The following is an 11,028-nucleotide window of genomic DNA, read 5'->3' on the forward strand; positions in this document are numbered from 1 at the left end:
TTTGGCTAAGTTCTCCGTTTTTGAAGACGGGAAACGAGCTAGGATAGTGAAATCAAGGATAAATCGAAGAGAATCAGTTGGGTAAGTTCCCTAAGCTTCATTACTTGAGTTTATGATCATTTTTCTCATTGGTTAATCATGGTATTAATGGAGATTAAGAGTCCAAATTGGGGAAACTAGGGCTTGGTATTGGAAACCTAGACTTGAGGATTTTTGAGGGGCCATTTGTGGTCAGATTTTGGGACTTTTGATATGTATGAACTCGTGGGGAGGTAAGGAATCTATTGATGTAAATTTTATCAAATTCTGAGACGTGGCTCCGGGGTCGGATTTTGGTAATTTCGGGATTTTTATTGTAAATTGATTATTTTCCCATGGGCTTTGTTCCCTTAGCGTATTTTGACATCGTAATTCTGATTTTGGATAGATTTGACACGAGTTGAGGCCGATTCGAGGGGCAAAGGTATTGCGGGCTAGAGTTTGGACCGGATTGAGGTGAGTAATGATTGTAAATATTGTCCTCAGGGTATGAAACACCGGATTGCACATTGTTGTGCTATATTGAGGTGATGCACACACTAGATGACGAGTGTGAGGTCGTGCACTGTTGGAGATTGTGACTTAATCCATCCCGAATGATTGTTTTACCGCATATTTGACTGAAAACTGTTTGCTATCATCATGTTTTGGGTTGAATGCGATATTTGGGCCTCGTGCCATCTATTTGAATCCTTAGGGGATTTTTACTGATATTTCCTCACTATTTTGACTTTATATACTTGTACTCAGTCATGCTGTATTCTACTGTTTTCATAACTCAGCCATGTCTACTCTGCTTTAATGCTTAAATTGATATTTTAAATGATATTTTGGGCTGAGCATCATGTTTTACTGTTACCCGAATGGCTTGTGAGATTCTGACCGAGTAAGGCCGAGGGCCTATGTTGTGAGTAAATACCTGATTATGATTATGAGACCGAGGACCTGAGATTTATATGCCACGAGGTGGCTTGTTGATATGAGGTCGAGAGCCTATGTAATTATGCCATGAGATGGCTTGATATTATGCTTGGGCCGTAAGGGGCCCCCTCCAGGAGTCTGCACACCCCCTAGTGAGCGCGGGTACCCATTGTGATGTGAGATATAGCCCAAGGGGCTGGTGTTGTTCTATGATATTGCCCGAGGGGCGGATTTTGTTGACATTGTGCCCGAGGGGCTATTCCTTATGTGTTTATCTTTCCTAGTTGCCTGTCCTTTAATTGCTTAATTGTTAAAAAGGCATTTCAAGAAGTCTAAACTGAACTAAAGTGACTTTACACATTTTTACTGCTTCACTGTTTTTACTGGCTTTTACTGCTTCTTTATAGTCTGTTGATGTGTCTTTACGTGATTTCTTATTACTCAGTCTGCATTTATTATTATTACTCATTGAGTTGGAGTACTCATTTTACTCCTTCCACCCCGTGTACAAATTCAGGCGCATCAAGTCCTACTTGCGAAGGTTGAGAGTTGTCCAGCAGATTCCAGAGATTCACTAGGTAGCTGCCCGACGATTCGCAGCCCAGTGCTTCTCCTCTATCTTATTTCCTTCTGTTTTAGTTGTGTAATAGTGGAGTAGACTCTTTCAGACTTGTAGTATTATTATAGATGTTCATGACTGGTGACACCCCGATGTCGGGCTATGTCTTTTTCCGCAAACTGTATTACCTACTTTATTTTGGGATTTATTATTATGATTAGGACTTAGTTTTATTACTTAATTGCTTAAAAATGAATTGGGAACATGTCGGTTGGCCTTATCTTCACGAGAGGCGCCATCACGGTCGGGTCCAGGTTTAGGGTCGTGACATATTGAGAAAGCAACACTTATTAAAGAGAGAGTAATATAAATAGCGGAAAGGAGTGAATGCAGCAGCTTGATAGCAATTTCTGTGATCATACACAAAGCAAGATCAATTACCAATGATTGAACCTAGAGATGGATCCAGAATTTTAAATTTATGGGTTTCTTTAACAATTTCAAGTTAATCTATACGATAACTAGACCAACGAACTGGGTTCCAAGCTAAATATTCTAATACTTTTAATGAATTTTTTAGCACAAATACAAGGTCTATGCAAAAGTTACTGGGTTCACGGGAACCCGTCAATTTGCTCTAGATCCGCCCCTGATAGAACCAGATTGAAATATATGTTATTGTACGTAAAACTATTCAAACGAAAGAACCAAAAAGAATAGGGATAAAAAATAGAATTAGGGGCCATTGAACAACAAAATCTTAGAAATTAATGTTCCTTGGACAATTTTTCCTTTTCAGCTTTTAGATAACCAAACATTGGAAAATATGTTTCTAAATCTATGTTACAAAAAGCTGGTATATATAAATGTTGAATGTGTATGACCATTGATGTAAAATTAGTTTAATTAAGTTGTTAGAGATTAATTATATTTTTAACACGCTCTGTCCCGTCAGGAGCGGCTCAAGTATATGCGGGGCCTAAAGCCAAAATTTTATACGAGGCTTAAATTTTTAAAAGAAAGTTATACGATATATTTTTATTTAAAGTCTATTTTTCTAGTTTTTTAAGATACAAAGTGTTAATAATCTTTTTTATAGTCGATTTTCCCTGATAATTATTTTTTTTTTAAAGTGCCAAACAAAAATAACAAGTGGATGAACACATAAGACAATTAATTAATGAAGAATACAGCCACTGTTGGCGCCTCTTTCTTCTTCTCTCTTTTTTCGAGTGCCTAAATATACATTAGGAGTAGAAGAGAAACGAAGGGATGTGCGTGCTTCATGTTTAGCAGCGGCATCGAGTCTCATGTTGGAACTCCTTGCGGCTCCGGTGTGTCATGCAAAACAAAGAGAAAGGAAAGAAAGGAAACAAGAATTAGAAGAGAGAATCTGATTCTCAACTTCCACAGGGCAGTGAACAGGGCTCAAAGGTCACTTCAGGTCTACTCCTATGGATTTATTATTTTGAAGCTTGAGAGAGAGATAAAATACAAAAACTGAAAGTATAAATATGATTTTTTCGAGATTCCAGAATGTCCCCTCGGCTGAGACTTTAGGATGTATTTATAGGTGAAAAACAACAAGGGTTTATGTAGAGCGAGAATTTGAAATTTTGGATTCGAATTCTTGGTCAACATAACCGTTTGAATCCGAACGTTGGAGGTTTGGACGGATTCGGCAGGCTTCAGGTGGTGTGAAAAAAAAATGAATGAGATATAAGAATTACTCAAATTAGAGGGGCAAGTTTCTGCCATGGATGATGGAGGTTGTGACCTTTCACCCAGGGGCGGATCCAGTGCACTGGTATCGGGTTCCTCTGAACCCAATACTTTCGACGCGCAGCATAAATTTATATGTAAAAATTATCTAAAATAGGAACAAATAGTATATATAAACACATAACCTTAGCAATATAATGAGTTTGAACCCATAAAATTCAAATTTTTGATCCGCCTCTGCTTTCACCCCTGATAATTTCATTTTCAATTGATCTTTCTTGAGATATTGTTAATTTTAGATAAGATTTTATAGAGCAACAGAAGTGTAAAACTATTGGAAGCTTAAATTTCTTGGAGAAAGAAGGTGCGTAAGAATATTAAAGAGAAAGACAGAAAATATGTAGGGGTTTCTGAAATATGAAGAGATCGAAAAAAGAAATATTGACTTTGACAAATTAAGAAAGGGAGAATGAATTTTTTTACACGTTATCTAATGAAGGAGTAAGAAGTGAAAAATTGAAAGGTTGGAAAAACTATTCATCTGCCCATGTTTGAGTAAGTCAAATTATTACTTTATTTATGTATCTAAAGTGCTTTCTTTTCTTTTATATTAAAACTCTATTTTTGTATTAAAAGTACTAAGTATTTGTTTTAAATACCTATAAACCTATTATTATTTTTAAAAAATGGGGCCCCAAACTAAGGAATAAGCCTTACTACTCAACACATTAGAGTCGACCTTGCCTCACGTGCAAGCCTGCTTCTTTTTAATTCGCCAAAGTACGTAAATTTTCTTGTTTATAATGGTGGTTGTAAGACTTAAACTCAGGACCTCTGTCTGTTGTGATACTATGGTGAATATGTGTGACCATGTCTTATTCTAAAGTTTTAAGATATTAGAGAGCATATTTTATTTAGTACTAAATTACGTTTTGAACAGTTTAATTAGCTTCTCGTAGTTGGGTTTTGAGGGAAGTATTCTTTAAGTCCTTCCATAGTCATACCAAAGACACATAAAAGGATATTTGACATCTAAGAGCGGGCGGTCCAACGAATTTTGGGGCCTAAAGTCGAACTTTACGAGGGGTCTTAACTTTTTAATTTTTTTTATTATTTATTTGAATTCTATATTTTAACTTTTCTTATATACAAAGTTATTAATAGTCTTCTTACAATAACTCCTAATAAGTATTTCTCAATTGACAATATAACTAATTCATTTAATTCTTATTGTGCCATTGTTGTTCTTAGGTAAGATTTTATCAATTTGAATTTTGAAAACTTCTTTCCGTTGAAGCAACAGTAACATGAGTTATTAACATTATTCCATAAGCAATTTAGGCATTTGGAAAAGAATTAAATCTTTTTATTTGATTAAGTGTATTATTTAAACTGTTATCTTCTAATTGTACTATTTTCCTTAATAATTTTAATTCAGAAAAAAAAAATCTAAACCTTCAATGTCAAATTGATTATTACGTTTTAAGGAACATTCACGATTAATGCAATATTTTTTAAAATTTCCAACATCTAGTGATCTTAATTTTTACTGCTAAATAGAAAACCAAAAATATTTTCATATGCTTCGAATTGTCCAAATCTATTTTGAAGTGAAAAAATAGTCTTGTCTATTATGTATAAAAGTAATCAACTCTAAAGGACTCTTTGAAAGATTTTGAGATTTCATTATCAATATTTGTATCAAATTGTTACTTCCTATATATCACACGTTTCTTATGAAATTCGGGTTCGATATTCATTTCAAGTGCAATTTTCTTGGTGGAAAGAAATCAAACTTTTTCACTGTACAAAACTCTTTTTTGTACTTATACATAGTCTATTAGGTGTAACAAAAAATAAGACTCTCACAAATACGAGGCCTAAAGCGGTTGCTCCGTGTCTAAGAGTAATGATGAAGCTAACTAGCTAAGTGTGGTCGTTAACGGGAACAAATGAAGAGGAGCACAGCACCCTCCGCACTCGATTGGCTAATCAAAGTCAAAGCGGCCAGCTTCCTTTGAATGGGTCACCAATAACCGTCGGTTCTTCAGAATCTAACATCGGGACCACCTTTAAAGTTATCCGGTCTAAGAGCCATGCAAGTTTGTTGCTCTTGACTATTGGCATTTTATAGTATAGCTTCACTAAACCCAACTATTATGGCAAATGACAATATTCAGCCAACAAATTCAAGTTGATGCAAGCAAAATACACCACTTAATAGTAATGAGGTACCTCAGCAATCTTAAAGAATTCTAGCGATATAAATATAAGACCCGATTACATGCATAAATCCTGTAAAATTCTTTACGCTATCGGTACAATTTAACTAGTTATAGCAATGTACTTACCATCTTTTTATATTATATATCAATCAATGCTTATTACAAAGAGTTATTTTTAATTATTTTTAAAATGATCTCATTGCATAAATATTTAAACTTTTTTTACACAATCAGTGAGTAGAAGTTATATAGAATGTATACTCCTCAAACACAATTAGGCCAACAACGTAACATTCAAAACGACAATCGCATTCCTATGATAGTCCCTTGTACGTTTGTTCAACCTAGCTAGGCGCATTTCGTCCATTCCTCAAAGCCACCATAAACACAAAATGTAAACGTAAAAGATGAAACACTCATACCATGCGAAATACATGAACACAAACAAATACTTGAATAATGTTCAAAAAAGATTGGTAATAGAACAGGCTTTTCAGAGGAAAACTCAACTTTAGCAATGAGAAATGCTTACTTGAACTTTTTGCTTTTTTTCACCTTATGTTGGCTTACAAATGCAAGTGTTGAACTGCACAAGAAGAAGAATCATGGCTCAAATCCAATGCTGAAAAGGTACCAAGATTGGCTACTGATGGATTATTATATGAGCAGCGGAAGCAATCCCAGTATTAAAATCACATGTAATCTAGATACTAGTGTATACGGGGTTTCACGGGTTACCTTCTTGAAGCGTGAACATATCTCTTCTATCACGTGAGCCTTCAGTTCCATAACTTCTCAATGGAATTTCCATCACCCGCACAATCATGATCCTCGAACGTTCCACGGTCTTCTACTGTGTTACCCAAATAGTATCCGAAAATAGCAATTTCGTGTGGGCGAAAATTTCTAGGAAAAAGGCTGAAAAATTCGGCCATCTTGACTCCCCCCTTTAGGTGGAAAACCTTATGTATTTGTAGCACAAGTTTTAAGGGTTAAAACCCTTTTCCAAAACCTGTTAGGTTTTTCTTTCCTCCAGAAAAAGGATTCCTTATTTCTTATTATTTAGGCACAACAGGGACCACAAAATTTAATTAACAAGGCTTCCAATTATGGAAATAATTTATAATTTTCGAAATTAATATCCACCATAATTAATTATGAATTATTTCACTAAAAATCCGTAATTGCACTCCTTATTCAATTTCGAATTCATCCATTAAATCTTATTTAACTCCCCATGTTAAGATTCAGATGCTAATCAATTAAATTAAATTACCGACGATTTAATTTATTGATTATTTCTTTTAGACTTTCGCTTAACTTATTTCATGTGTCGGATACAAAATTCACCTGCCGAGTTTACACATGAATACTTATAAGCTTTCATAAAGTTGTATGATCAATCTCTAAACCGAGACATGGATTTCATCAACTAACTATTATTTCGTCAATGTACATTATTATTAATATTATTATTATTCAATTTACCAGGCATATTAACCCACGAAAGAATCTCGCCTTTTAATAAATCAAAACAATAATAATATACACAACTAATAATAATTATATCAAGATTAAGAGTATAAGTACATTTAATGGCTAGAGAGTTTATTTTATTAAGTCAGTATAAAATACTTATCTCTACATGGTCCGTTCAATACATACAAGATGTACTAGCACAAGAAGTTGGAATTAAACTATTCCTATAATCAAGATAAATTATATTTAATCTTGTGCTACAATCATCCATGATGGTTTGTCCAATTCCATCATTAGATTGTGAACTCAAATTTTATACTTATAAGAACCGATGATTTAATCTTCCATGTATAAGCTAAACTCTATACACTAAATCATCTACTATATAAGCAAAGGACACAGACTAATATATGATCTATTTAAAACTTTATTAAAATTGAATAAACAATTATTCCATAATAAATACTATATCTAAACCAAACCCATGGTTAATCGTATATATCCCAACAATCTCCCACATAGACTTTTAACCATGACAATTATTAGAATATACTATATCCAAATGCATGGTTAATAGTATATACCCCAATAATCTCCCACTTAGACTCATAACCATGCATCTATAACTTTCTCAGGCATTCTTTTCCATGACTATTAAAAGTCTTCACCAAATAAGATTTTGTTAAAGAATCCTGCCAAGTTATATCTGATGCAATATTTGTCCATTAGTGCTTTGTCGTAACTATCTAGTTTGGTATTAAACTCTTCAGGGATCCTGTTACCGAAACTATCCCAAGAGTGTACACCAAACTATGATTTTCTTTAGTATTCTCACACTACGACGAAGTACTACTAATATTACCTTCATTACCTTACGACATTGAAATATTAGCGACTTCTTACTATAGTGTTCATTGTTCAAACATCACTCCCACTCGATAAAGGCATATCATGTTTATTAACGTTCTCCCACTACTTAAATGCATGGAACTTCAATTCTAACGTGTGGGTTTTGATGTTCTTGAACATCTAGTTATTTCTTTGCCCAGTTCCTGTAAAAATAGTTTACTTCTAGGAATATATTTTTTTAAACAGTCATTATCTAGAAAAATGCATTTGTTTTAACAATTGCCTTATTTTCTTTAGGACAATAAAATAAAACTCCATTCGTTTTCTTGGATATTCAATAAACATGCACCTATCCATTCTTAGTTCTAGCTTACATATCTGTTTTCCCTTTCAGCATATATGCGGGACAATCCTATATCTGAATATGCCACAGACCGAGCTTACATTCAGTCCACAGTTTTATAGATTTCCCAGGTACTAACTTAGAAGGAACTAAATTCAGAATGTAATTTGCAGTTTCCAGGAAATATTCCAAAAACAAATAAGGCAAATCTGAATAACACGTCATTAATCTATCCATGTCCAAAAGAGACTTATTTCTTCTTTTACTACACCACTCTATTATGGAGTTTACGGTGTAGTCAATTGAGATGTAATCCCTTATTCTGATATGTAACTAAAGAACTCTTTAGAGAGGTGCTCGCCACTACAATCAAATTGTAGTAACTTAATATATTTCCTTGGTGCTTCTCCGTTTCAAGTCTTAAAACCTTGCATTACTTAAATCATTAAGACTTACGGTGCATCAAATAAATATATTAATATTTTGAGTAATCATTTATGAACGTCACAAAAATACTCAAAACTATCTCTTACCAGTATGTTTAATTAACTATACAAATCAGAAGCCAAACCGGCCCGGTCGTGATGACGCCTCTCGTGAAGACAAGGCCAGCCGACCACAACACCCATATTAACCCCTTAATCATTAAGAGTCATTTTTAGGCCTTTAATTAAACAATATCTCATAACATAAGTCTGAATGAATAGTGCGGAAATACCATACAAGCCCGACATCGGGGTATCACTAGCCATGAGCATCTACCAAGGTCTGAGTACTACAAAAATAGTCAAAATGTACTAAGTACATAAATGAATTGAGAGGAAGGAAGCAGTGCTGCGAACGTCGTGCAACCACCTTGCTAACCCTGATGACTCCACATCTGAGCATCCAACACCCGCTGCCGGGTTCCGAAATACATAAATCTGCACGCGAGGTGCAGTGAGAAATGTGAATACTCTAACCCAGTAAGTAATAAGAGTAAATAGAGACTGAGCAGTAGGAAATAATGAATCCACATTTATGTTAAACTCAATAAGTACACCAAGCTTTCAAATCAGAGTACGAGTCAATCGTCTCGTTTAAAATCCAACTTTTTGTAAAAATCATTTAAAAATACCTTCCAATGGTTTATGTAGGGGTTCAATACCATTTTTTAATAAAGGAGATGAAAACCATAATCGACCCCTCGGGAAAAATAGGAGTCATAAATACCTCATAATAAGAAAATCTCAGTAAAAATATTAAAAGCCAAATCAATGGTTAAGTTCTGAACATCTCATAAGCCCAGCTTAAATGAAAGTTGTTTAGAAACATTTATTCAATGTTTTCGATAGAGGCTCGGTATAAATATGAGTGAAAGCAGTCAATAAATCAATATATTCAATAGAAACTCACTTAAAGAGGAGTAAAAATCAATAAGTTCATAAACAGGCTTCTCAGGCAAAGCATCACTCTGGTGCATGTATATATATCTATCGCCCCTCGGTCTAGCCTCTCAGTCACTCGTGACTCAATTTTTACCAATCAGTACTTACACTCAGCACTCACGCTCAATAGGTACCACATAGTAACCGCTGCGGCGCACAGCCCGATCCATATATCGCTGCGGCGTGCAGCCCGATCCATATATCTCGTCGACGGCGCTCACTAGGGCTGTGTAGACTCCGGAGGGGCCCCTACAGCCCAAGAGCTATATCGCTGCGGCGTCATCCCGATTCATATATATATATATATATAGATATATATATATATATATTGCTGCGGCGTGCAGCCCGATCCATAGAATTATAATCCTCACAACCAGGCCATCGGCCTCTCTTAGTCATCAACCTCACAATCAGACTCTCAGTCTATCTCAGTCATCAACCTCACAATCAGACCCTCGGTCTATCTCAGTCATCAACTTATGATCACTCGGACCATTAGTAAAACAGGGAACCCAGCCCAAACAATTTTCATATTTTTAAGAAATAAAGTGATAAAACCAGATTAAACAATAAACAGGTAAAACATGACTGAAGACATGCTTTCAAAACAAATAGAGTGAGAAAAAATAGTGAAAATGCCCCTAAGGGTCTCAGCAGGTCGGCACAAGGCCCCAAACATGGCATATAGCCCAAAATATAATATAAATCTCTAAAACATGGAATATCATAAGATTTCAAATCAAATACGCGACTTAACAGTCGTACGGGACGGACCAAGTCACAATCCCCAATGGTACACCACTCCACGCTCGTCATCTAGCGTGTGTGTCACCTCAAAGTAACACAACGATGTGTAATCCGGGGTTTCAAACCCTTAGGACAGTATTTACAATCATTACTTACCTCGATCCATCCAAACTCTAGCCCGCGATGCCTTTGCTCTTCAAATCGGCCTCGACGCGCATCAAATCTATCCAAATCAGAACGAATACATCACAATATGCTAAGGGAACAAAGCCCAAGCGAAAACAACCAATAAAGGGCATGATTCCCGAATTTACCAAAACCCGAGCCCCGGGCCCACTTCATGGAATCGGGTAAAATTTACATTTTCAGGATCCTTATACCCTCACGAGTCTAACCATACCAAAATTATTCAATTCCGGTACCATTTGGTCCTTCAAATCATCATTTTATATTTTTTGAAGATTCCACAACTTTTCTTCCCAAATTCCATCCCAACTCACAAATTAAATGATGAATTCAATGATAGATTCATGTGTTCTAGCCAAATCTGAGTCAGAACCACTTACCCAGATGAATTTCTTGAAAAGCCTTCGAAAGATCGCCAAAATCTGAGCTCTCTAGGTCAAAATATTAAATAAAACCCAAAACCTCGTATTTATAGAGTACCCCATAGATTTCCACCTCTGCGGACCTCACAAAAATGACCGCGGTCCGCAC

The sequence above is a fragment of the Nicotiana tabacum genome, chromosome 10, assembly GCF_000715075.1.
Source record: "Nicotiana tabacum cultivar K326 chromosome 10, ASM71507v2, whole genome shotgun sequence".
In the NCBI taxonomy this organism is placed as follows: Eukaryota; Viridiplantae; Streptophyta; class Magnoliopsida; order Solanales; family Solanaceae; genus Nicotiana; species Nicotiana tabacum.